At 42.1% G+C, this 26,126-nt stretch overlaps 1 protein-coding gene, 1 long non-coding RNA gene and 1 other non-coding gene across 5 annotated transcripts in view; 2 read left to right on the forward strand and 1 right to left on the reverse strand.

Moving 5' to 3' along the window:
• The window catches only part of NCOA7 (nuclear receptor coactivator 7), an 84,720-nt gene extending 69,732 nt beyond the window's left edge, over positions 1-14,988 (reverse strand). The window contains exon 1 of one of the 3 annotated variants that reach the window (XM_085217365.1): positions 14,824-14,988. The gene's annotated coding sequence lies outside the window, so the exon portion shown is untranslated. The remainder of the gene's footprint in view (positions 1-14,823) is intronic. The other 2 variants (XM_085217364.1, XM_085217366.1) reach the window with 2 other exon arrangements.
• A 6,666-nt stretch (positions 14,989-21,654) lies between these two features.
• Positions 21,655-25,914, forward strand: LOC146544996 (uncharacterized). Its single transcript, XR_014881417.1, has 2 exons — positions 21,655-21,981; positions 22,202-25,914. It is a non-coding gene; the product is annotated as an uncharacterized LOC146544996 (long non-coding RNA).
• TRNAE-CUC (transfer RNA glutamic acid (anticodon CUC)) lies at positions 22,056-22,127 on the forward strand. The gene has a single exon. It is a non-coding gene; the product is annotated as a tRNA-Glu (tRNA).
• Positions 25,915-26,126: the final 212 nt, after the last annotated feature.

Genomic DNA, 26,126 nt, shown 5'->3' on the forward strand with positions numbered 1-26,126 from the left:
AGCTGCATGCAATACAGAAAGCATCAGCACAAAACAATCATGGCGTTGCTTAATTTGAATCATAGCATCATAGAATGGACTGGGTTGAAAAGGACCGCAATGATCATCTAGTTTCAACCCCTCTGCTATGTGCAGGGTCACCAATCACTAGACCAGGCTGCCCAGAGCCACATCCAGCCTGCCCTTGAATGTCTCCAGGGATGGGGTATTCACAAACTCCTTGGGCAACCTGTTTAACCGTGTCACCACCCTCTGTGTGAAAAGCTTCCTCCTAAATTTGACAAATGTGAGGTTTATTGTGTTCAGAATAGATGGCATTTAACAAATTGCAGTGTTGCCCATAGACTAGAGGTAACACAAAAGCAACCTGGTGAAAAATGGCTTAATTTTTTTTTCCTTTGGAAATAAAATACACAGGAATCTTGTATCCAATAAACGAGTACTAGAAATTTTCACAACAAAATAATTTAACAAGTCTCACTTGAATGAAAATTTATTTGGCTCACCTTCTTAAAAGAAACAACAAGTATTATCCCAGGAAGGCCTACTTACAGTTGAAAAATTGCACTCTGAAAACATTTTCTTTCAGCAGTACTGTGGAACAACAAATGGATTAGGAGTGCAAGCCTTTATGACCTCTGAGTTTACTTTTGTTTTTTCTTTTGCAATTTGTCACATGCTAATTACCTTTAAGGAACAAAAGCCTAAAAGCTAGGAGGATCGAGGTAACCTGCAATAATTGCTACCAAGACTAGTATTTCTGAAAGGCCCTTTTCAGTTTTCAGTTAAATAGCAGTACAAAAGCAACATTTACTTCATAGGTTTTCAGTAATACTTTAAAGTTACATCAGAAAAGGGAAACGAACTCCACACTTCTCCCCTGTCTGTCCTTCAGCAACTCCCAGTAAAGAAATAGCAGGTATTCTCTCTTAGCTGCTGAAAATGTTATTATGGATACACAATTAAAATGCATTTCTGTTTCCTGGTATCTCTTCTGACGAAGATTGAATCAGACAGACTATTAAAAATGTATATATTTAGCGGATATTTATATGCTGGGACACAGATGTTACTCATATATCATGAGAACAGTCCAAGCCCAAATGATGAAAAAAATGATATACAGAAATTTCAAGCTCCCTTTAATCTTTTCTACACTAAAGCTGAAATAGACAATGATAATCTTGTTGTTACGTGTCTACTGCAATGCTAATTATTCTACAAGATAATTTCAAAAGAAGAGATAGTCCTGATGCACAAATAATGCACTTATGTAATAATCTTGTTAAAAGCGTACTGCTCTACAAATTCAGGTAATATCTCACCTAGTAATCACAGGAAGAAAAGAGCAAAATACAAAAAATTGCTCTACTTCTTGCTGTTAGTCTTGATAGTTTACACTTTTTCATTTATATTAGCATATTTTTTGATATTTTATCCTTTGTCAATTTAGGCATGGTGCGAAGGAGCTACTGGAGTATTTGTAACAAGGGCAGGAATGCTCCAGTAAACCCACACAAGTAAAAGGAACAGACTGAACACCTGACCACCACTTTTCCTTCCGTATCTTCTCAAGCATGAAGAATGATATACCTTGCTACTTTCAGTGGAAGTAGTCTGCAGTTTTTAAGAGACAACAGCGGATCCGCTTGCTATGCTCAATAATAAGAACTCAGAATTCCTGCTTGCTGGTATCAGTTATCAGTCCTCCAATTACTTTCCAAAACCATGCACATGAGCAACAGCATGTTCAACAGCACTAACTACACAGAAGCCAGTAAAATATCTGAACACATTTTGAACATTCAGTGGACTTGATAGCTTGTGTTTGGCTACCCGTGCTCATTACAAGTCTGGAGGGAAAAAAGAGTGCATAGAATTAGCAGAGAGGCATTTAAAGAAAGGTTGCAAAGATGGTGAAGAGTCTAGAATGCAAGATATGTGAGCAGAGCCTGAAGTCCCGTGGTTTCCTCAGCCCAGGATGATAAAGGGAGGCCTCATGATGGCTGCAGTTCCTCATGCAGCTCATGAGGGGAGCGGAGGGGCAGCACTGAGCTCTGCTCTCTGTGACAGCAACAGGGCCTGAGGGAGCAGCACACAGCTGTGTCAGGGGAGGGGCAGCTGGGGGTCAGGAAAAGGTTCTTCACCAGAGGGCTGAGGGCATGGAGCAGGCTGCCCAGGGCAGTGGTCATGGCACTGAGCTGCCAGAGTTCAAAGAGTGTTTGGAGAACTCTCTCAGAGAGAAGGTTTGGATTTTGAGTGGTCCTGTGTGGAGCTAGGAGTTCAACTCCATGATTCTCATGGGTTGCTTCGAACTTGGAATATTCTATTATTCCATGATTTAAAATCACACAGTTCTCTCCATCTGTCTCTACACTGTTGAGTCAATACATCTCTCAACCTTTTATCTGGTAGGATAATACTGTAATTCCCCCCTTAACAAATGAAGAATTCTGCTCACATAAGAGCAGAGGAGCAACGTGTGCAAATATCCTTCCACTAGAGAGAGCAGGTGCGGGCTATAGCATCTCACACAACAACAGCTCTTTATTTCTGCTTCTCTATTCTACCTCAGCCCCGAGATTACAGATAAACAGCATACATCTGTTCAAACCACTAGACGTTTCCTTAATATTATCTGCTCAGTACAAACATTCCAGTGTTGCCACTCACAGGTTTGGGGTGTGAAGCATTACTGAGGATTTTACTCAGCTCTGCAGCAGAGCGCCTTCTTATGGCTAATAAGGCTTCTGGGTATACATGCCACTTTGGCACTAAAGAGCATACCATGAGAGGTGACAAAGAGTACATCAACCAGTCAGTACTAAGACCAAAAAATGAAATATATATGTAACACCTTAAGAGCAATATTACAAATTTCCACCAAGTTACCAGAGTAAAAGGTTGTATGACAACAGAGGGATGGTATTTTTAGCACATTAGTTCTGAAATTGAACACCTGGGGTTGAAAGTTTGTGTCTCGGTCAGCCCAAGCAGGCATCAGGCACTTTGCATATGCAAACAGATGCACACTAACATGGCTGTAGCACAGGATCACACAGAACATGCTTGAGTGTAAAGCAACAAAGCAGGCAAGATATTCTCATTTGCTTCTCACTGCCTGGACTAACTAGGTTCAGTTTTACTGCTTTTATATTTTTTAGGCTGCTTCATTTGATGTTACTAAAAAGCTAATGGTCTCAGAAAAAAACATTATAGCACTGTAAGATGAAAGGGTAATATAAATGTATAGCCAGAAAAAATGAGAGTAAGTGAACTTTTTTTTTTTTTTTGTCTTTTTCAAGCAGAGTGACAGATAAAATTAGATTGGGAGCTTTCAGCAAAGCACAAGTACATGCCAATAAAGCACAGCAGAGACTAATTACATTAAATTAGATTCAGTAATTCAAACCAAAAATTGAGAGTTTATTCTAAAGCTATCTTAAGATAAATATAAGATTTTTTTTTCTGTAATTATATAGTCACAATGTAATTAGCACGTAAAGTACAATGCAATGCTAAAACATTAATAAGCTCCATCTTTATAAAGAAGTACCAGTCTAGTATACTTAAGTGAAGGGTACTAACAAAACTAGGAGAGCTTTCCCACTTCAGTGAAGTTGGGACTGATCACTCATCTGTTGCTAAGGAGAACAACCCTCATTTACGCATATAACTACACTGACCTTTAAAGTGTTAAGTCTGTCATGTTTTGTGCAATAGGGCTTCACTCCTAAAAGCTCCACTTCCAGTTTTTTAATTTTTGTATTTGAATTTGTATGCAGAAATCATTTCTACACTTCCTGTTCAGACTAAATGTGCAGACCAGTATCACAAATTCTCCATCTTAAGTGCAGCATTTGACAGCAGCTTGTTCTGCCTGCTACATCACGTGGACTTGCAACAGCATGTTCAGAAGCCCCGGATAATAAAGATAAAATATGTAAGGGAAAAACATATCTTTTCTTAAGGAATTGGCTGCAATGGTTTAAGAGGCTATTAGGCCTACTGCAGAGGAGTAGCAAGTTAACAGTCATTTCCATTCTTCATTAACACAGTAACAGCAGGCTAAGCTTAGATCACCTTTAACTTGCCAACTAAATATGCAAGAGCCAAACAGAGTTCAAATAAAATAACCTCAATGATTAAGTGAAACAGACATTTCTGATTCTGAAACAGAACATCAATAACAAAAACTTGAATGAGTTCCTATGGACTCTCCAGCTGAATCATTCCTAGCTTACTCGGAAGGAAAATTTTACCACTAACTCAGGCTATCATATTTCACACAGAACAAAGTGAAGCAGAAGAGCTGCCAGAAAGTCCAGGCCACAAGTGAGAGCTGTCAAGAGAAAAGCATCCAGATTTAATCTTCCCAATCAGGCAGCTGAACATCACCAGACATATTTTCCATTAAGATCAATGCACTATACTGCATAACTCAACAGTGGTTTTAAGAAATTAGTTACAAAACTGTAAATCGATAAGCAGAGTGCTATGTCATACTGAATGAGAAAGTGCAGTACTGTTTGAAATCAGAAGATTTTCATTTTTAAATCAGGAGTTAATATTCTGTAGAATTTGCTGCCCCTGAAGTTTTAGAAGAATTAACCCCTTCATTTTCTTGCATCTCCTGTGTCAACTCATCCTGGTTCAAGTAAAATATCAAAGCCAAGCTCTCTGAACCCAACACTTTTCACATTCATTGTGTACAACATACACGGTATGGTGAGTCAGTATGCCAAATCCTGCATGCTTTATGGACTATTGAGAGAAAGCACTGGTTCCTTCCCACAAAATGTTGTAACAGAAGATACAAGGCAGCAGAAAAACATCAACATTTGGATAAGGAGAACAAACTGTGTAGCAACCAAAATACAGACAACCTCATATATGTAAACAATGGAAGCACCCAGGAATGTGCAGGGTACTGGCTCCAGTTATTTTGTAAATGTTAGTAACTTTATTAAGTAATCTACAGCTCCCAAAATTCCTTGTCAAAAACATTTGCTCTCATTTCAAAAGCAGCAGGCTGAGACCCAGAAGGACATTGTTATCAATCAGTAAAATTACTACAAAACCACAGCTTATTGTGCCTTTCTTTCCCAAGATACTTTGTCAGTGAAACCAAGTCTATGCTTATGAGAGATACTGAGGTATCTCTACCACTCTTTATAAGGTATTTCTGAGACAAATCCTAGACTGATGTACAGCATCACAATTTCAGCACCATTGAACAAGAGAAAGATGCAGTTTACCATATCCAGAGATGATAAAACAAACGTCTGTCTCTTACCTTACTATTCCGTGATTTTCTGAAGATCAGCTGACTGCCAGGTGCAACTTTCATGCCAGCTGAACTGCCAGAAGAACTGTCCTATAACACGTACGTAGGCCATGGTTAAGTGGCACTGGATCCCAGTGTCACATATCCCAGGCCTGATCACACTTCAGAGGCTTTCCTATAAGTCACCTCCTGCAAATGGGATTTGCACTGGCAAAAAAAAGCAGAGATCCTCACACAGCAGCATCCCCAGTAACAGATGTATAGTAAACATCCTTTGCAAATTGAGTAGTCCTTGGTCAGCACAAGTACCAATCCAAAGAAAGTGGGCTTTTTGAAGGTGCTAGAACATGCCCATGCAGCAAGGCAGCTACCGTGGTTTGAAGTGCTGCTGCTCTTCGTCTTTCTCCTTTTCACCTGCTACAGTTGTACGTTATCACTACTCCACCAAAAACTGGTAGACAAATTACCCGTGAGTAACAGAGTCAGCAGAGAAACTCCATACCTGCAGCCCAGTTTATCTCCTGCTATGTCAGCTCACACCCACTTCCACCCAGCTGATCTACTGAAAGCAGCACAGGCCTTTGTGCTACACAGATAAACTGCACACACAAATTTATTACGGCAGAGTTGACAGAAAAAGACAGATCTGCAGATGTAGACTTAACTCCTTGTGTAGTCACCCAGTATGGTGGGCCTCAGCAACTGCACAGTTTGACAGATGGCAAGAGGAGCCAGTAAGTGCCAGGCACAGACTATAAAAGAGAAATGCACACTCTCAGGGTCACAGACTTGGTCAGCATATTCTCAGTGTTCTACAGAATAAGGCCAAGCAAATGATGAAGTATCAAGATACAAATAAATCTATCAATTTAATTGGAAGTACTTGAACTGGTCAAATATATTTCCAATAAAATTCATGCTGTAAAAATTACTATAAATTTTTATTTAAGAAGTAACTAGCATTTTCAAGTGTTCAGGGAAAAAAGATGAAATTGACAGCCTACTAACATTAGAGTATGAAAGATTAACATTTATAAATACTTTTCTCTCTTATAAAAGCAATTCAAGATAGAAGAAGCAATTGAAGAGAAAATGACCATTTTCCTATTCCACCTCAACATTCCAACCCACTTTGCCTGCAAGGACTGATGCAAATCTAGGGGCACCTCTCTCACCTGCCTCTCAAAAAGCAGTGGAGCTAAGAGGAGGAGCGGAGCAAAAAGGGAGTCTCACAATAACACAATGCAAATGTTTTCTGATTTGAAACACCCTTAACAGTACCAGAATGCCAGGTTTCCATAGCAACCTCAATTCTGCCATGAATACATTGTACATTAAGTAACACATTGAACAGTTTAATTGTAACAGAAAAAATCCTGTCTGTTCCTAACACAGGAGATAAACACTGGAGACCTTCCCTGGCTATTCCTGCAGCACTTAGTGCATCACAGTGCTTTGGCACTGCAAGGTATGACACCAGTGCAGGCCACAAGTACCCAGGTGCTGCAGGCCACAGTGCAGCACTGCCACAGTACTCCGACAGCTGGCTGTGCCCTTACCGCTGCATGGCCTGAGGCCTGTCACAATAGCAGCAATGTTTCTAATTATTTCCTTCCTTCTTGCATAACCCCTTTTGGTATTGTGCAATGAAGAATGATTTAGTCCCCGTGCTCCCCTGAAACATCCTCAAAGCCCTTATTATCTTTCTGTTCTTCCTTTCTCCAATTAAGGACTTCCATACAACATGACAGGCAATTTCTGCTCCTGTACTGACAGTCAGTTTGCACCATTTACAAGGCAAAAACTCCTATGTGAAACCAAATTTACCTTCATATGTAACACAGCACTGTCATATTTACCGACCTCTAATTCAACAGTCTCTCTGAAGAGCTACTTGCTTCTGGCCAGAAGCAGAGAAACAGTTTTTCTGTGTAATAGATATTCATGCACAGTTGAGTGTCTGCTTGAAAATACTCCGGTAAATAAGATTTACGCTAAAGAGACACTGCTCATACAAATCACCTGTAGGCTTTTTTTTTTTTTTTTTTTTTTTTTACAGTGTACGTAATCTAGCCTTCATTTGCTCATTGATAGAGGTATTCAGCCAGTGAGACAACTCAAAGCTTTTTTTTTTTTTTTTTTTTTTAAAAAAAAAGGACAACTTAAAAATAAGACTGAATTAAGATTGAACAGCTGCATAAAAACAGGAGCATGGAAATTATTTGGTATTACTGCTTTATCAAAAGTTTTACCTTCAGATTATTTGAGGGTTTCAAACCGTTATAGAACTGAGATATTCTTGTTGATCAGAGCAGGATGATCTTGAAACTAAAAGTATCATGCACAGAGTGTATCAACAAAGTATCTCAGAATTTCCGAAGCTAAACATTCCTTTTTTTTACTAGGGAAAAAAAAAAAAAAAAAAAAAAAACCCTTCACAAAGTTTAACCTGATTTTACAAATAGCTTCAACCAATTGCTCCAGTGCTGCACTTTCATGGAAGCCATTTCAGCCTCACAGCAGGTACTGCAACATCGCTGAGCCCTGCACTCACACAGATTTATGTCTGCATCAAGTGCCTTCAGAGGGACTACTTGCTTATTGTACTTCCAGTACCTAAGTATAGTTCTGCAGAATTGGAGCCCAAAGATGAAAACTGTGGGCTTTTCTTTCACTCCACATTAGTCCTAACATAGCTGGTAATGGTGAGTGGTTCAGATTGCCCACATATTCCAAGCAAAGCCTCATCTTCTCTTGTTTACAGCTACATCAAAGTAATTGCTTGGCTGATCTCAAGTTGAAGTCATCCAAAATAGTTAATCTATTAACAGCATTTTTTTGTCCATCTTAGAGCCTTTGTTTTTAAACCAGCTTGAGTGTCTAAAACTTAAGACTTCGTAAAGAACAATTCAGACCTTTTCACAGTCCCTCTAGAAATCTGTCTCCGAACTGGATAAAAATATACAACTTCCCCCCCCCCCAAAAAAAATCTAGCTTATACCTACCATGCCTGGGTATGTAATTAAATAAGTTACATTACATACAATACAATTAAATATGTAATTAAAAAAGCACTGGCACATTATTTATAGGAAGTATATTATTCTAGAACTAGATATATATTCTGATCAATAACTACTACAAGACTTAGAAGTAAATCTACACTTCAAATCCAGAATGCACTGCTGGCTAACCTAATGAACAGACAGTATGTGGCATGAGCTTTTCATGGGGTCAACACAGCTTTTCTGAGCCTTTCTGCTTGCTGAACTCAGTGAGGCAGAAAGATAAAAAGTGAAGGGAAACAGGAAGATACATTTCAAGGCCAGATAAAATAAATTTCAATTTCTAACACAGTCTGCTATCATCCTAGAGCCTTTCACTGATAAAATAATCATCTGCAGCTCTTTCATTGCAACGTTTAGAATAAATAGTATGTGGAATGGAAAAGACAACAGAAATTAAAGGATGGTTGTAAAATAAAGTATCAGTTAAGACTTTTAAACACAATGTAATGTTGACTGCAAAGTAGTTAACAATTGAAAACGGTATCAGCACTGAAAGAGAAGCCCTGATTTCAATGACATCTGCAGAAATTAAATCATTTATTAAGTTCCAACATCAATAGAAGAGAAGAAAAAAAGGCAAAAAACAAAGTCAGAAGAGATACTTTTAAAGGCCTGTTACCATTTACTGGGGGATGGCAATCATTTTGCCTAAGAAATACATTTTGAAAGTTGAAGCCCTTACAGAAAGTACATAAAAATATCACTGCATTCCAAATATACCTGGGCTGGATTCTGCAAGAAGCAGGTACTTCTGCTCTGCAGAGTTTTTGGTATTTTCTTCTCAGAGGAAAACAAGGAACAGAACATACCTTTCTTGCTTTTCCTCATAAACCTAATCTGAAATGGCCTTCAGAGTTGAACAGAAGGACTAATACCAATTCTCCTAGATAATGTATTTTCTTCATCGCTCACTACTCATTGAGTCTAGAGGCAGCTCACCAATGTCCACCAGAGCATCAGGCCTAGTTGTTTTCATGTTCCCCCATTCATGCTGAAGGCAACTCTGCATTTTTTGAATTTATCATCCCAGTAAGCTTCTAGGGAGGAGCACACACTGGTAGCTACGAGTTGTAAAAGCTGTCTATTATCTTCCAAATTCAGCTTGAGATTGAAGCCACCAGGCCAGTGTTCAGGAAAGGATACAACCAGTTAGCGAAACACTGGAACTTACCACTTGTATAACAGTGTCAAATGCACAGTGTCAACTGAGTGGGAGAAGAGAAAACTCTTTTCATGACAGTGTGCTACTTGTACTAACAGAAAACATGCCTTACAATATAAAAACCGATTTTCAAAACAAATAATCCACTTTTAAATTTGCTGACTGATCAGCTAGCAGCAGGCTCTGTTTTAAGGAATGAAGAATTCTTGTATTAAAGGAAACAATTCCTCTCCCATCAACAACTACGTCAACATGAGCTCCACACCAGAGATTTTGCTTTCAGTCCTGTGTGACTGCAGCAGAACACAAATAGATGACACTGCAAGTTCCTGCCTAGCCTCTGCACAGCAATGTAATGATGCCAGCCATCTCTCACTGTCTATTCACCTCCCAGCAATAAAGCATGTCTAACCAACAGAGCTCAGCATCATGCCCTCCCTGAAAAAAAAAAAAAAAAAAAAAAAACAGAAAAAAAAAAAACAGTAAATCAAAGGAAATTTCTTCAGCTGATATGAAAGCAAGGGCTGGAGAACAACAGACTGCACTGAGTGAAAGCCATGCTTGTCACTCCTTTGAGTTCATAATTCATCTCCTAGCCACCCTGATGACTACTTCAACTGCTTGTTACTTGACCCTTCACATGCAAGTGACAGTGGTTCCTCCCACGTCCATCAACTGTCACATGGCTGTTGAACATTAGGCCCATATCTGTGCAGGTGACTGGCTTATATCAGGCAAAGTCAGTCTTTCACCACACACCTGTATGTGTTTCAGCACATAGAATACGCTGCTCCATAACAAAGTGGAAATCAAAGACTTTCCCATTTGCTTCACCACCCACTGTCACCACAATGTCATCACTCACACCACACATCCAGTGGACAACATCTGCAGGCTGGAAGCTCTTGGACATGGGATGGAAGGAACTCTCTGGATTTTATGCCAAAAGTTATCAGAGTTGCTACTATTAATCTTCAGCAGCTTCACTGCAGAAGGCTCAATGAGTGACAGGAAAAAGAAAAAAAAAAGTTTGAGAAGTCAAACGCTGGTTACAGATTACAAGAAAAGTTGTTTGTTCTTTAATAGATACTCTAAATATCATACAAAATAGTTTGCACACTAAGTGACTCAACATGAAAGTACTGCTGAGCCACTGATGACAGTGAATTGTTCCTTACAACATCCCAGGTAAGAACCTAGGCAGATTCCAATCAGTTTCTGGTATCATAGCATCACCTGAGCTGGCAGGAAGTCATCCATACATCTTCCTCCAAGAGTGAAGGTGGCAGCAACAGTTCATAAAAATTCATGCTTCTTTTCTGTCTTCTGCATCAGTTTTAGAGTATTTAAAAAGAAAACAAACCAGAAAATAAGACAGATGGCATGTGGAAAAGAGAGGAGGGAAAAAAAAAAAAAAAAAAAGATAAATGTAGCTGCAGAGAGAAAGCACTGCTAGAAAAGATTTACATTCACTTGGAAAATGACATAAGTTACCTTTTCTTTAGACAAGGTTCCTCCTACTTTGAGTTCAAGGTATTAGTAACTCTCACTGGGAACTGCCAAAAAAAACAAAGCTGTGATTTCTTGAGACACTCTTTGTCTTAGATTTGGGGAAACAGCTTTCAGATTTCTACAGAAACTCTGTGCGGAAGATTCCCAAATCAGTCAGAAGGAGTGAAGCTAGCATAGGAAAGTCTTCTTTCTGAAAATTAGTAACTGTTAACAAAAAGGCTTATAAATCCTGCTGAAGTGGAAAGGGAAAGAAACAAACACTCTCAATTTGACACTTTAGGCAAAAGATAAACACAAATCTTGCCTGAATAAACAGGTACAGAATCCTTGCTCAGCTCTGATGTTTTCTGTTCCTGTAAATCTGGTTGACATTACCATCATTTAAACATGATAGGCAGTTAGAGAGCCTAGATTCTAAGAAGGATGCTGAAAGAAGAAACAGCCTCCCCTCCCACCAAAACAAAACAAAAACAAAACCACCAAACAAATTAAGAAACCCTAATGCATACTACAAGTAGCCATGACAAAGTACATTTAATTATCGAACAGGAGGCCTGGTGCTCAATTACATGTTTTACAGGAGACAGAACAACTGAATGTAAGAAACAGCTTGATCTAGCAGGACCTCAAGCAACATAGAATCTGAGGCACGCAACTGGAACTTCAACACATGTTTTGAAAGTAAAATTAAGTAAAGATCAGAAAGGCCCATTAAGATTATGATAAATATTGTATCCACTGAAAGCTTCAAGTCTAAGCCAGACATCTTAAGTCTCGAGTACAAGCTCATCTCTGGGATGCTATGTGGTATCAAGTTGAAATACTGATGCAAGCTCTCCAAGTTTAGTCAGAGACTGGGAGCAACCCAGCTGTGAGAGCAAAGGATGGCACAAGCAGTAACTTGCACTCCCTAATGCTTACTTCTAGCTTCTGTGCTGTGTCCCATGGTGAAGTCCTGACAGACCATACAAAGCCTGTCCGTGCATCCTCCTTCCGCAGTCAAAAAGAACAGAAATTGCAAATTCATAGCAAAGGGCCCTGGGATTGCAGCAGTACACTGTGGACTTCAAAATGGAATAAACAATAGATGTCTTTTGGCTGCAGCTCACAGCTGCTTACACCTGCTTGATGTTTTCATATGGCTTTCCACCCACAATTAGAAGAGCTTGAAGAGAAAAGAAGGAAAAATATTCCCATAATGTGTTTGATGTGTCAAACTGAAACAACGTGTTTATAGAAGGAATATAATCCCTCTGGTTTGCTTACAATCGCCTCAGGAATAAAGCTAGGGAGAAATGGCTTGGGAATAAGGAAAGCAGATCTCAATAAATAAGTCCAAAAACTTAATTCTCCCACCTTTATTATCTTCCTTACCAAAAGAGGCCCCTAAGTGAGCCCTCTTGGTGCTAACTTCACTCCTCAGCTGTAGTTACATTTCCTCTTTTGGGAAAAGTGATACCAACCCACATGAAGCCTCTGCAGCAGCAGTGCAATCTATGTATCACAAACACAGAGTCAGAGCAGACCTTGAGACTGAGCGTCCTCACAGCAGGGAGCAAGAAATGAGGAGCACAGAGGCCAGTACACACCCCCCACCCTCGGTGCTGTACCAGCCAGCAGACGCTTCACCAAAACAAGAGCTGAGCCCACAAAACCTTGGGCATGTACAGATTATTGATTGTGGGAAGGAAGAGATTTGTCATGCTGTCACACTCCTTGGACGGTCACAGCAGATTCACTTAAAGCAAAGGGAAAATTAATCCCTTCATCCTCCATTTGCATCATAATTATTTTCGGCAGAAATTCCCAACTGCCTGAAGCAGCAGGTTCTTGCATCAGATCACGCTCCAGAGGACTGCGCTAATTTCCACCTTTGACATGCTCACCCAGATGGGTGACTGCAGGGAGTCCCTGCAGATGCAGTACGTATTTAGAGCATTTTACACAGTTTTGTTAATAACCTTATAAAGAAATTTTATTCTCAAACACAAATCACTTTTCAACGAATCTATCTTTATTTAAATGAATAGACCTACATGTAAGCTGTCCACTGAAAAGAAGTCAGATCCATAAGCTAGCCAAATATTTACAGAAGCAACCCTTGGCCAACCTCAGTCTTCTCTTTCAAAATCCTGGATACACAAAACAACGAAACAGTACTCCCACCCAACAAGACAAGAACTTCTCCAATCAATTCTAAGTCACTTCATCTCCAAAGAGAATCATTTATCTTTTCAGTAACAGATGAGCAAATAACAATCAGAATATGGCCACTGACACAGTGGAAACATAAGAGAACAGCCCACTGGGCAAAAGCAAGAGCCATGACTTGCAGACTTGACTTTGCAACTTAGATAAGACACACTTCCAGAAAACCAGATTTTTTTTAACGATGTAATAAATAACAACAGTACTGAATTTAACCCAAGTACAGACTTTCCACCAAACTCAAGACTTTGATTCACTAAAAAGAAAAAAGAAAAAAAGAAAAAAAAAGGGAAATTATTGTAAAATATGTTATGTCTACAAGCACTCCCAACAACTCCATTAAAGCTCTTCACAGAACCCAAATTACTTACGGGTTTTGATCCTTAAAATATTTTCTTATATTTATGAATGTTATCCTGAATATTACATATACAACATTTGTAAAGGACAAAAGTGCAAGGACAAGAGAGAATGCAGCCACTCGACCTACGTGTCTTTAAATATGTCTTACATCTGTTGCTGATAATGTGGCTTCCATTCAGGAACTGTATAAGCACATACATTTTTCTTTCTATTTTCTATTGTGCTCTCCATTAATTCCTGAAGTCTGAGTATGTACACACTAGCTTACATATAGGCACATCCAAAATTCAATATAAACATAATATAATTGCCACACTACGGAAATACTTGCTTGTACTACAGCCTGGAAGAGTTCTCCAGTATGCATTTTAAGCATCATCCCACACCACTAGGCTCTTAGTCAGGGCACAGCATCCTGCAGCAAGCCATAATCAATTAACGAGCACCTACCCGTCCTTCAAGTCCATTACTACGCATTAGCACAAGACACGCACGATGATTTAATGGGCAAACAGTAATAGCGGCGTGTAAAGTAAACACATGGTAGAAGGCTGACGCTGAGCGTAAGCATTCATCACCAGATTCCATCACCTGGAGGCCGCATCGGTCGGTACCACACACTGCCAGCAGCCCGCAGCTCAGCCCCAGGGCCGGGCACCAACGCAGATGCCGAGAGGTTAGCTGCACACACGGATGGACGGACGGACAGACAGCAGTCACCGCCTCACATCCAGCTGTGCTTCCCAGTCACAGTCATCAGAGGCTATAAGTTAACAGGGAGAGCTCGGAACATTCCAGTAAATCACGCGAGGTCTAGGGAAAAAAAATCCGATCGGAAGGCTGAAGGCCATCAGCAGAACGACTCGTTCCGCTCCGCTCCGCCAGCCGCCGTAAGGGTTCGCAGAGAGCCCCGCAGGCAGCGTCGCTCAGCCCGGCAGGCGCACGGCCACCGCAGCACCTCGAGCGCACACGCAGCCCGCAGCCCCCAGCCGCCAAAACGAGGACACGCAGAGCGCAGGGCGGCGCAGCCCTCACCTCCCCGCGCCGCGGCTCCGGGTGACATCCGCACGGCAGCTGAACGGCCGCCCCCGCTCCCTCCCGCCCCGCAGCACCGCAGGGCCCCGGCCGCCGCCCCCGCCCCGCGCCTCCTCCGCACGCCGGGCGGTGACCCCGCGGCTTAACGGCGGACGCGTCCCGGCTTCCCTCCCCGCGGCCCAGCGCACCTGCAGGGAGGGCGAGCGGCGGCGGCATGGCGGCCGCGGAGACTGCACCGCTCCCCGCTCGGCCGGAGCACCACCAGCCCCACAGCTCCCGAGCGGTCCGCCTGGGCTCGGCCTGGCTCGCGGCTCCGCCCTAACGCGCCGAGCCGCCCCCAGCCCGCCCAGCCCGCCCGCCCCGGGCCCGTGGGAGGGGGCGCGGCCCGCCCCGTGGGTGGTGCGGGGTTGCGTCCGGCGAGGGGCGGAAGGTGGGCGTCGGGAGCTGCCTGTGGGCTCCCGGTGCCGCAGGTACGGTGCTGAGAAAGGGACTTCTCGGGGTGAGGGAAAAGCTTCTCCCCTGTTTAGAGTTTTTAAGAGCAATACTAAAGCACCACTTTTGGAAATCCAGGTTTGCACATGCTGTTATATCCATAGGAAACTGAAATGCTTGTAAACTTCCTCTGTTTCCATATCCACTGCATGCAGGCTTCCTCACAAGCACACGGCGAACACCCCAAAATCCCATCCGAGTTATCAGAAGCTCTGTTCCCTTGCCTTAGGTAGCTCTGGGTAACCCTATCAGACCTTAGTGGCAGGCTAAACGAGACCTCACTTTCTGTTCCCTCCTCTTGTCAGTAACCAGCTGTGAGAGACAGGAACACCAGGAGAAAGGCCTTCCACATCACAGCACCACTACATCCCAAAGTCTGCAAAACAAAAGTCTGAAGACAGGCAGATGCCTGCATAAACAACAACTTAATGTAGCACAAAATGTGTGTGCGTGCATGCAGATGGTAAAAGACTGTGCAAAAATAAAACAGCAAATGGTGTGCGGGTAGGACAAGGGGAAATGATTTTAAGGCAGGGTAGATTTAGGTTGGATGTCAGGGGGAAGTTCTTTAGAGAGAGTGGTGAGGTGCTGGAACAGGCTGCCAGGAGAGGTTGTGGATGCCCCGTCCCTGGAGGTGTTCAAGGCCAGGTTGGATGGGGCCCTGGGCAGCCTGGTCTAGTATTAAATGTGGAGGTTGGTGGCCTTGCATATGACAGGGGGTTGGAGATTCATGATCCTTGAGGTCCCTTCCAACCCTGGCCATTCTGTGATTCTGTGATACATTCAGATAACAATCATTTTTCTTAGTAGCTACGTTAGTCAACATCAACACCAAAGCTTGTTGGACTTAAAGGGAAGTATTTAGCATGGGATTTTTTTTTCTAATCTAAAAACTGCTTAAAGTTCCCTTTCAAAATCATCTATGTTGATCACAGAGCTTATAAATAAGAGGAATAACAACTTTTTACGTGGTCTGACAGTGATAGGACAAAAGGGAATGGTTTTAAACTAAAGGAGGAGAGATTTAGATTAGATGTCAGGGGGAAATTTCTCATTGAGAGAGTGGTGAGGTCCTGGCACAGATACCCAGAGAAGCTGTGGTGCCCCATCCCTGGAGGCACTCAAAGCCAGGTTCTATGTGGCCCCGGGCAGCCTGAGCTGCTGGGTAGCAGCCCTGCCCATGGTGGGGAGGTTGGAGCTGGATGGCCTTTTAGGTCCCTTCCAAGCCATTCTGTGACACTAGGATTCTATGATTCCAAGTGTGAATGAAGCTCTCAAAGGGACATGCAGCCATCTCCCACCACTACAATCACTGTTCACAGCATCTGTTTTCTACTGCTCAGTGTCAGTACTGGGACAAAACCACCAAAGAAAAAGAAAACTGCAGTCTTAAAATAGTACCCCTTACAAGACTTCTTTTGGGTTTGCTGAATTGCAATGGAAGATATGGAGCCCTATCCACTGAAGTGGAAAACATACTTATCTCTCAGCTGAATTTAAATGTCAATGACAGAGACAAACTATTTAATGCCAGGAGAAGTTGTCTCTGTGGAGATGTAGTTTACTCTACATTCAAGCACATCACCTGTTTGTCTTGTGCAGAAAACTCTGTGAGGATAATGCATAAATTCCATATACCAGACAAAGTAACCACATATTCCTCTTCAGTGTTTGCATAGCCCTGAGCATTTCAGAAGTCTATTCCAGCTACTGGCATTGGGAAGAAATCACTCCAGTTCCAGTCACAGCAGCAGAATAAGCACACTAAGGCTGGAACACAAGCACAGTATAAGTTCTGTTACAGAACTGTGAGATATTGCTTGGAATTGAAGTCATAGAGTTTGTAACATTGGAAGAAACTGAGTGACTGGATCTAATAAACCATTTTATTTTTACTGAGTCTGGGAGCAAGAGATAGTGCCTATCAGTTACAATCATGAACATGATCTATAGAATAGGTATAGATACAAATACACATCATCTTTGAAATAAAACCTGAAACAAAATTTAGTTTTGATATCTTTATAACATAAGCGATAAAAACAGTCAGAATATTCTGCTCTTTCCTGTGACAATACATTCCTGTGGAAAATATTTTAAATGCAAATAATTTAACACTGTTTAAATCATGGTCTTTGTGATACTGATGCTTAGAATATCTTTACCAGACGTTCATGTCTGTTACTGATTTCAGGATCAGACAAACTTGTTTTATCGCTGATCGCACTGTACTGGAAGAGACAAAAATGCAAGCTTGTTTTTAATTACTTTCAAATAATCAATTTTTACTCTTGAAAAAGGACTTCTTACACAAACTCACATGCATAATAGCATATAGAAGAACAGACTTCAGATGCCTAAGTACAGTTTTTGAATGGAGTCTGATCTCCTAGTGAATATCCACTGCAGTGTATATTAATAGAACTGCATACATTGCAGAGAATTTTCAGAGGTAGTGACAGTGAATTTCTGGCCTGCACTCAGATCAGCTTCCACAAATATATTAAAAGAAAAAAGAAGGAGAAGTAAAAAAGAAAAAAGAAATCAGTTGCTCAGGCAGGGCTCAAATCATTTTTTCCCCAAACATCTGCATCTGTTACCTTACTGCTCATTTATTTAAGGAAGGTAACACACTATAAAGAATTACTAAAGAATATCCTAACAGTCCAATTTTGAAAAGGTATAAAAATAAACATGAGATGGATGTTTTCTATTCCTATTAGCAGTCATTCTGTTACTGGTTGTTGGTTCTCTCTCCCAGCCCCAAGAATTTTTACAATTTTTCACTATGAAACAGTCAGAAAATAGGTTTGATACAGACAGACTTTGATTCCTAACTGAGTCTCTGCTTGATCCTATCATGCACTTGGGGCTGACTTCCGTCACAACACATCACTATTTTTAGTCTGGTTTCTGCAGTTAGGGCAAAGAGGAATCTTACAAATCTTCCTGACTAACCCTGTAGTTTTGAATTAATTGCCTAGATTTAAATCAATTTAGCAGGTAGGGATATGGAAAATTCCTAGAAATTTCCCAAAAATGAAACAGAGAGAGAGCAGAGCTTTAAACACTTGTAAGAAGTTCTCCCCTCGTAACTGATAGTGTTCTCCAGTTTTTTCTGTCAAGTGGATCAAACCAGAAGGTGCTTCCAAAATCTCTGCAGAGGAGACTGAGAAATGAAAGGAATTTACTCAGATACAGAAGGAGATAATAACAAAGCTGTATTTCTTTCAAATAAGGTTTTTTCTGAGTTCAGTGGACACCTGAAGTAGTACCCACTGCCATGCCTTATCACAGACTCCTGTATCACATTTTAACAGAGGCAAGAGGAAAAGCTGACCTACGTATCTCTGGGTCAAACGCAGAGCAGAGGAAGAATGGCAGAACAAGGGAAGAAGTAATAGAAGTTGCAAGATAAATTATAACAATATTGCTGGTGAGTTACTCTCCTATTTCTCTTCAGAGTCTTTAAAATATTTTCCATAAGCAGTAAATAACTGGTTTACAAAGTATGAAAACATGACATTGCAAATTCTCACATACTTCCCCCTAGCGCTACTGAAATTAAACTACAAGAAGACACAGCAATTCTCCTTACTGCTTCTAAAATGATCTTGGAGCTAGGAGTATCAGAACTGCTGTAAAAATTGGGAAACATCTTTTGAGATTTTCCTTAGATTCTTTCCATAAAACACTACCGCAAAGAAAATAGCTTTAAGAAATCTAAATGCAATAATGTGTTGTTTTGCTTTCAACATCCCTCCCTCACTCCCCAAACATTATTATAATAGGACAATTAGGTAACCGTTCTGTCTATACATGGAAATTAAGCACAAAACAGCAGGAGACTGTGCAGAATCTTTTCCTTCCCTTTCATTTCTATCTCCCTAACACTGGGATGATGCACATTTTAAACCAGGCTAATTTAAATAAGAAAAGCTGATGCCAAGACTTTCCAGCTCAAATAAACAGCTGGAGAAAGAGAGAAGTGATAAACGCACATATTGCACATAATTATAAATAATGTTTACACTGTCTGCTCAGATACAGGATTTTCCCTACTACCAGGATGGGTATTCTAGGTAGTAAAGACAATTTGTGCTTACCATTATGTTGCGGAAACATAACCAAATAAAAGACTTGAGTAAATTAACAGATTGCTTTGATGTTGTTCTTACTCATTTTTATGCAGTAAGCCTGCTGTCACACATTAATTAACCTGGCAAATGAAAGTAATAATAATATGTAACATATTCATACGGAACAGACAAGTTAATTGTGCTGCTTTAGAGCTTGCAGTTAAAGTGATTGCTTTGATTTTTCAGGTTTCAGAATTCAGCTTTAATTACTCATCTCTGAAAGCTGGGGTACAGTACCCCTGACACCGAGTGCCACTCACTTGGCCTAACTGACAAAGCTATCCCGCCATGTCGGGTGACAAGGAGCATGGCTCTGCAACATCCCTCCCCTGGTGCACTCGGATGATCATTCCTCCCCAGCCGGCATCACGGGGATGCAGGCACAGCTGCAGCTGTGTCCACATGGGCAGGAGGATGAAGTGCTGACAACTCCACGGAGGGGTTTCTCTGTCGGACACAGGAATCAAGAGAAGAGGTGCAATCTTTTGTCAGGGCACACGACTCGCAGGGAAGTGAAAGTCTTTTCTAAAAATAACTAGACAACCTCCGACTTCCAGTGCCACTTTCCTGGCGGTCATGGAGTCTGCCCCCTGCCGCTGCAGCCTGGATTCACACCCAGTTAAAAAATTGCAGCAAAGCTTCTCCTGAACATACATTCGAGTTTTCACCACCTTTACATCTGCAATCAAGGACCCCTTCACCAAGAAATATAAACTTAATCATATTACTTCGCAGTCATGTGGATCTATTCTAGTTTTGAAGGAGCTGCCTTTACTGCTAGCATCACAGCCACAGAAGCACAGAACTCAGCTGCCCTCCAAAAGCCACTTTTGGGGTGACAGTAAGCATTCGAGATGGGGGAGCCCTGCTGCTAATTGTGATGCCACGGAGTTGGTTAAGCACACAAACAAACTTGAACCAGCAGCTGGGCTGGTATACAACTACTTTATCTTAAATTGATGTTCCAGGCAGACTCTAGGGTCAAAATGACCACTATATTTACACTGGCTCAAACTGGCAGGACACCAAGTCACACACGGACTTTCTCTTCAACAAGGGGCACTGGTGACCTGCTGGGACCAGCTGATTTTCTCCTGACCATGTCCCCATCTTTGCATAGCTCTCAGGGCATAGTGGCTCCTCAGTCTGGGCAGCTCCCTGTCCAGCAGCCCTCAGCTCTGGCCCCTCAAGAGGAAAATGCCTTGGCCTTACCAAAGAAGATGTTATTGACCTATGTGTGTGAACTGAAATTCTTGTAGGGTATCAGATAACTGACTGTATCCAACAGGGCCTGATTCTTACTTTACAATTTTATAAACTGACTGCATTACTGTGCACTGAAATCAATCATTCTGGACAAAAGCAAGTTCCATTTCAATCCAAATATGCATTGTGTTCAAGCCTGCTAACTGTGAAAGGCTTTGGCTGAAAGGAACCGTTGGCTCAGATGAGAGGCTGGTAAGGCTGAAACCAAACTCCTTGAGCTCCTGAGCATATCCCTAAGGAAAAAGGAGTCCTCTATGTTTGCTTTCTGACTCTGAAGCTCATTAAGATAAGCTAAGGCATATTTGCAGAATTCGCTAACTTAAATCTGATGCATATCTATCTTAATGTGGAAAAGGTTTACTCTATAACAAATTTCAGTGACGGAAGGTTTGAGAACTAGATATTTGCTTGTATAGAGAAAACCTTTTTACATTATGGATACGGCTTCCATAGGGAAAAGATTTTGCTAGTCATAGAGTCGTTTTAGTTGGAAGGGACCCTTAAAAGCCATCTGGTCCAACTGCCCTGCAATGAACAGGGACACCTACAGCTAGAGCAGGGTGCTCAGTGCCATCTCCATCCTGACCTTGAATGTATCCTGGGATGGGGCATCCTCTCCCTTTCTGGGCAACAAAGTACTGCTGCCTGCAGACCTGCTTTGCTTGTGAAACAACGGTGCCAGGGGGAAAAGTACTTATGCAGATGTGGTCTGCATCTACAGTAGTCATGGATTCCTACCTGCCAACACAGGACAGTGAACCGTCCACCTGGTTCCCATTTTGGAGCTGCAGATTTCACTGTTTGCCTTTGGATTGGCATTTTCCTATGGACCAGGGAACCTTCTGCTCCCTCGAGCTTCTCCCAGAACGCAGGTGCAGCTGGAATGTCCTCTCTCCCAGGCATCTTGCCCTCAGTCTGCAAGTTCCTGGCACTTTGCTGACAAGGCCTTCTCTCCTCTTTTAAGGGAGGGCATAAATATTCGTGCAACGTTTTTCCCCGGACAGAAGAAACACATCAGGTGCTGGCCCACTGCCACTGTGGAAACACTGCACATACAGCACACGGCACAATACGAAGTGCTTTAAAAACTTTAATCCCGGGTGCCGGCCCTCCATAGTGTCTCCGCCCAGCTCCAAAGCCTCCGCCTCTACCCAGCTTGAGGCCTGCCCTGGCTCGGGGTCCCTCCCGCCCCGTCCGGCCTCGGAAGGAGCTCCCTGGAATGAGGAAGCCCGGCGGCCCCGGCTCCTTCCTCCCGCAGACGCTGACGGCGGTTGCTCGGGCTGCCAATCTGCCCGCTGTGAGCGAGGGCCCGCCACAGCACTCGCCTCGGGGCCGAGTGGGCTCCGCTTCCCTTCCGCTGCCCCCTTTCCATAGGGTGGAACGGAAGGTCCCTTCTTCACGGACACCTACTTCCGAAGCATTGTACTGTGCAGAAGAGGAAGAGCAAAGGTAGAACGCCACAGGGCAGAAACATGGCGAGCTGATAAAGTGTTGATACACAAACTACACAGCGCAGGCGGGGTTCCCTGGTGGTCTAGTGGTTAGGATTCGGCGCTCTCACCGCCGCGGCCCGGGTTCGATTCCCGGTCAGGGAAACGAGTAACTTTTAATTTCTTTTCCGGGATGTTTTGCTTTTTAAAATTCTCTTTGTTCCTCTTTACTTTTATAGCCCGACGAGCATGCGGACGGTCTCTGTGCCGAGCCTAAGTTGTTGGTGTTCCTGCTAAGAGGGAAGTTTCAGGCATGGTTTGCAATCTGCAGGACCTAAGCGAGGAGGGAGTTGTGCAAAATCTTACGCTGTGCACAGATACCTGCAGGGTGGCAAGGCGTCTACCTGGATGTCCTGCCCTCACAGAAACGTCTCTGCAATATGATACCGTATTCCCCCTGCAGGACCTATAAGAGCCAGCTGAACAACACCTGCCAGGCAGGCAGCACAGTTGGTCAGCATGTAGAAATTCCCCTTTTTGACTGCTCTGACATCAAAAGGTGTTCCTGCTACTTTCTCCACAGATGAGCAGGCAATGGTGCCACAACAGGCAATAAGGACCTATTGCCATGGCAGACCTCATTGCTCACAGCCTCCACATCACTGGAGCATCCTGTGGAGAAGATTCAATCCCCCCAGCAGGAGGAAGGCTGCTGTTCTCCCTGGGGCCTGAGGAGCAAGCTGCCATTTAGGGACTGTGGGAGGACCTCTTTATTCATATTGGAGTGGTGCCTGCTGGCATGTAAGACAAGAAATACCCATAATAAATGAATACCATGAAGTCAGCTTAGTTAGCATGACTGGCAGGATCCTCCCCACTATCAAGAGTATGCCACAAGCCTTGCATCACCCACAGGTAACTCCTTCAAATTGTCAGGCTGTGCTGTGTGCTGGAAGACTTTGATATGAAAGCACCCCTGGAAATAATATCTTCTTCTTCCTTTGCCTGGATGTGCCAGATGAGTGCTGCGCTCTGAGCCACTCTCCAGTACAGATGGGAGTGTCTCATAAGAAGCCAGAGGTCCTCTGCTCTGTTTTTTTTTTTTTTTGTGTGTGAAAAAAGTGACTTCTGGGGGGTGCAAAGGGAAAAGCCTTCCTTTGATTTAAGGCATAAAGCATAAATTCAGTTTTTGTAGTGATATCTTTGCATGCTCTTAGCACCATGAGCCCAGATTTAAAGTCATCTGAGAAAGGTTAATCATATACAAGATTTCAGAAACTTTGAAAAAACCCTACAAAACAGCTCATACAGGTTGTAATATTGTATTAGGAATGGAAGAGTTATCATTCCAAAGCCTTTTCAGTCCAGTACTAGATCTGAAATTTGCCACTTAAGCTCAGATAATGAATACCCACTTTGAAATGAGTGGAAAACAATCCTTGTGCTAGTTTCCTGATGCTTCAGGTTCTGCCATGGTTACTATTTGAATTGAAAAAACACCAGGATAAGTAAGTGTTCATTTTTAGTGTGGATCAGATTGCTGTGGTAGTAAAATCAGTGATTTTGAAAATTTGAGAGGTCAGGCTAAGCTAGCCCTGACAAAGAGAACATTCCTTTCAGCCAAGGGCTGACAGCCTGTGATTGTTTCCAGCTCCCACTTCTGAGCTGAGCCAGCACCTGACTCACTCCTCCGAGAGCCATCTCACCTTGCCACCACATCATCACTGCTTGATACCTTCTTAGAACTGTGGAGTTGACTCCTAGGAATGGGTACCTGGCCTTGTTAACATTGGAATGGCTATTTCTCCACAATATTTTTTAAATTTTTTTCTGTATAGGTGCGGTCTCTCCAATCCATAGGTAGATAAAAGGAGAGCAGAGAGGGAGGTGTTGTCTAAATGTACTCACTATGGTTATGCATATTTCATAAAGCTTCTCGATAATGTCTTAATTGCACTTTCATTGATGCACACTTGGTTTGCCAATATTCTTTGGCGCAGTTTTAAAGATTGGCTTTCTTTTACCTGGGCCTCAGATCTCCATGATGGGAAGAAGGTACTCATTTATAAGAGATGGAAGAAGAATCTGTCCTGGAGTCTTTGTTGTTGTTGTTGTTTTAAATAATAGGTAACTCATGACACTGCAGAAATACCTGACCAGCTGGCTGAATTTGCTTTCAACTATGGTACATTTGAGATAAAAATCTCAAGTATTTTTAATTTCACTTATGTTCTTCCTGAAAAGTTTGACCAATAACTTTCCATCTCACAGCAAAAGTTAATGGGAATACAGTGCAGTAGAAATAAGGAAGGTAAAGAAATCAATATCTTAACTATAGATCAGTTTAACCAGCAGTTGAGTATCCAGTTAAAATTCTGAACTCACACTCTGTATACCCTTTCTGAAATTTTAGAAAACAGGAACTTTCAGATACAAGCTTGATCTTATGTCTTTCAGGCTACGTCCTTGAAGGTACAGAACTATTTTAATTCTGCTTTTAAGGCTCTTCCAATCCTATATGCCTGTGATAGGCATAAAACTTTGCATGACTGAATAACAGCAGACTATTTAGAAAATGAAAGCTCCTTTTTCTTTTCTTTTTCATTTCTTTTTTCCTAAAGACTTCTTTTCTGCTTGTTCTCATATTGCACTCTTGTCTGAAGGACACGCGTTCATCGGTTCCCATGACATTCAGGTGACAGCTTATTCTATTATTTTTCTTTTCTTTTTTTTTTTTTTTAATTTCGAAAATAAACTCAGTAGTTTAAAAAAAAAAAAAGTATAAAAGCAATAAAACTCCCTTCTTCCAAAAGCGAAACAGTCCTCTACTTATTGATAAAAACCTGCTATCAATAGGCCACGAGGTGGCATCCCAGCCGCACGTCTGCCACTATCTTGCGCTCAGCCTCCCAACCAATCACTGATACCTATTTCAATTTAATTTTATAAGGTAATGTTAAATACTCATGGAATGTGATAGGCTCTGAAGTAATGAAGGTTTTGTATTGCTGATAGAGAAACTTCATGTACAGATGAAACCGTTATTAAGCCAAATCGTAAACAACGTATTTCTTTCTCTTCCATCTTCTTTCCATCTCTCTTTTCTAACTAGAGATTTGCAACGAGGGGCCATGCAGAACTTTGTGCCAAGGCAGAGGAGGCAGCCAGCATTTCTGCATCCCAGGTGGGTGGGCATCACGACTGGCTGGCGGGGAGACACGAAGCTCTGCTTGGCTTCCCTGCTGCACTGGTTGGCAAGACCCTGGGAGCCGGCTGTGCTGTGACACGAGTGCCGTTGTCACCATGGCAGTGAGCAGACACAAACAAGGCAAAGTGCATACTAGATAAACTGCTGGAGATGGAAGGAAAAGAAAAAAGAAAAAAGAAGAAGTGTCAGGCACATAACCCCTTATTCTGGCGGTTGTTTTTTTTCTCCCCAACAACATCTCTGTAAAATAGCACTGTCTGAAGTGTAAATCTCTACTAGACAGAGATTTGATGTGCAACATTTCCTGGGCATTAAGATAAACTAAAAAAGCATAGCAATCTCTTGCAAATCCCACCATAGCTGAGTTAGTTAGCTAGGTTAGAAAGCTTACTCTGAGTCATATTTTAGAAGAAATTATTTAATCTGAAATAAAGCATCTTATTAAAGGTGATGACAAAGTTCAGTGGAGATTTAATTACCGCACGTAGCTCTATCCAAGGGCTATTTTCCAAAAAGTCTTTTTATAGGAGCAATCACCATGTCCTTTCAAGAGGTGTTCTGATAATGAAACTGTTCTGAGCCTTTTAAACATCTGAACTTTTTCAGACATTTTAAAGATCTGCCTCTAGATCTGTTTTACTACTGCCTTGTGGCTACAGTCAGTCATTATTTTGTCCTTTTTTTATGCTTTGTTTCCCATGTGCGCTTTGATTAATCACACTTTAGTAAACTACATTGACAATGCATTGTGCTGTGCCTAATCTTTGCCTAGCTAGCAGGAAAACAGAGCTGGGAGGTGCCAGCTTCCCCTGAAAGCAGGAAAACAGTAACAGACGATAAATTGATACTGCAACACATGCTCTGACTGATGGTGCTGCCTGCTGTGTGTGACAGGGAGTAGCGGTGACCCAGGCGAGGCCAGCAGGGCTGGTGAGCAGGAAGCCTTCTGCAGCTCT

Source organism: Meleagris gallopavo, chromosome 2 (assembly GCF_905368555.1).
Source record: "Meleagris gallopavo chromosome 2, MGAL_WU_HG_1.1, whole genome shotgun sequence".
Lineage (NCBI taxonomy): Eukaryota > Metazoa > Chordata > Aves > Galliformes > Phasianidae > Meleagris > Meleagris gallopavo.